We start from the raw sequence: 2250 nt of genomic DNA on the forward strand, positions 1-2250 counted from the left end.
CCCCCATTCTTCAATCAGATATCTTTCCTTTGTATATGACTAACCATCTATTATCTGAACCCCTGAAGATACCGTTTCACCCTTCATTTATGGCTCAAGTGCTATACGGTTAACCTTATTTTGTAGTTGCATGATGTCTAGACCGCTCATCCCGAACCCATGCTGCTTCAAATAGGCGCCGGAAAGACTCACATATTTTATTATGTTAATATATGACACTCTCGTATTGTAAAATATACTTGATTGCAATCTAGACAAAACCCCTTTTGTTTTTTTCAGTATTTACATTCATTACTGTTATAGTTGCCACCAGAGCAAGAGTTAAAAAATATATATTTCAGTATATTCCAACGGGGATAACTGTCATGGTGACAACTGAGTTAGAGTTGAAGCAATTTTCTGTCACTTCCTGTTGCCTTTCTACAACAGGAAGAGGGCAATATTTTAGCTTTTCCCTAGGCTACCCAAAACAAGATTTTATGGTATACCAATTCATTTAAAAAACAACATCTAGGATATTGAAGTTTTTACCCATTCTAAAGATTCTAAGGAACAATGACTTCCTCGCTCATAACCCCATCACACGCACGGCTCCAAGACTTTTCTAGAGCTGCCCCAACTCTCTGGAAGGCTCTTCCTCATCCTATTTGGCTTGCTTTTACTTTCTGCTAATTTAAAAAAGCACTCAAAACCCATTTTTTTTAAACTTGCTTACCCCATCATCTTCTGTCTACTAAACCCTCATTACTTCCTACCACTACATATCTCCCCTCCTATTGTGTGCTACTTCCCCACCTCCTACATTGTAAGCTCTTTGGGACAGGGTTCTCTCTTTCTCCTGTGCCACTGTCTGTATCTGTCTGTCATGGCAGATCCCTTGAGGGTGCTGGTCCTCCCGCGTCGTCCTGGGATTCCTCTTCGTCCCAGTGCAGAGGAAGCACCAGGCGCCGCCATCTCCTGTCTTCTTTTCTGGTCTTCCTGCTACGTCACTCAATCTGGCACTGCGCAGGCGTGAGATCAGGTGACTTAGCGGCTGTAAGGGGGGTCACTGCACACACCGGATGAAGAAAGAAGACGTCTCCGGAGGAGCTGCGGGGACCGGGTAAGTATTTTTTTTCAGTTGTAATCCGATTGTCATACAATGTTGTATGACAATCAGATTGAAATATAACGCTCGTTTCTATTTTTAGCTAGCCTGACCGTGGTTCGGGGTAACCAATAGTAGCAAGTTTACTTACCCCGAACCAAGGTCGGGCTAACCGCCCGGGTGGTTATTAATCACAACAACAACGGTAAGAAATGTTTAAATATTCAAAATGGTTATAATGGTAACTAAAATGAGAGGTGTAAAATCTCTTATATTTGTGTAGATTACAACTACCTAACAAATATTTCCCCTGACATTGGAGAAGTTTCCACTTACTTCCTGTAGTCTCTAGCACAGGAAGTGAGGGAAAATCTCCCCAATGGAATGACAACACTGAATAAAACTACATTTTATTACACATTAAAGCGTACCTAATCTCAGAACTTTCACTTTACATAAAAAAGGATAGACAATCCCGCAGCGGTCCGGAGGTGTCTTCCATCTGGTCCCTCATCGTCCCGGCATCCGTCTCCGACCGCCGCCATATCCTCTTCTTCTTATGTCACCTGACCCAGACGCGAGATCAGGTGATGTAGGTTGGAAAAAAACTTCTAGGAGATTGGCAAATGTTTACCTTTTCATTTCATAAAAAGTTTTTTTCCCCAACTACGTCACCCGATCGTGTGCCTGCGTCGGGTGACGTAATAAGAAGAACCCAGAAAAAGAGAACATGGCGGCACCCTGAACGTCGGCCTGAAGATGGATGCCGGGACAACGCAGGGCCCGATGGAAGAGACCTCCGGACTGATCGACTGCGCTGCGTGATTGAAGGTAAGTGTATTTTTTTTTTTTTACTGTCTGTATGTGTATGTCATTTGCAACCCCTATTTAATGTACACCGCTGTGTTATATGTTGGTGCTACGGTATATAAATCCTATTTAATAATAATTTCATTTTTAATGTACAGCGCTGTGATATATGTTGGCGCTATATAAGTCCTGTATAATAATAATAATAACCCCTATGTAAAGTACAGCGCTGTGATATATGTTGGCGCTATATAAGTCCTGTATAATAATAATACCCCCTATGTAATGTACAGCGCTGTGATGTATGTTGGCGCTATACAAGTCCTGTATAGTAATAATAACCCCTATGTAAT

General features: G+C 42.0%; 1 protein-coding gene across 1 annotated transcript in view; it reads right to left on the reverse strand.

The window, feature by feature from the left end:
* Positions 1-2250, reverse strand: part of GTF3C1 (general transcription factor IIIC subunit 1) — a 31316-nt gene that overhangs the window by 28078 nt on the left and 988 nt on the right. The gene's annotated exons all lie outside the window — the stretch shown is intronic.

Source organism: Pyxicephalus adspersus, chromosome 7 (genome assembly GCF_032062135.1).
Source record: "Pyxicephalus adspersus chromosome 7, UCB_Pads_2.0, whole genome shotgun sequence".
Classification (NCBI taxonomy): domain Eukaryota; kingdom Metazoa; phylum Chordata; class Amphibia; order Anura; family Pyxicephalidae; genus Pyxicephalus; species Pyxicephalus adspersus.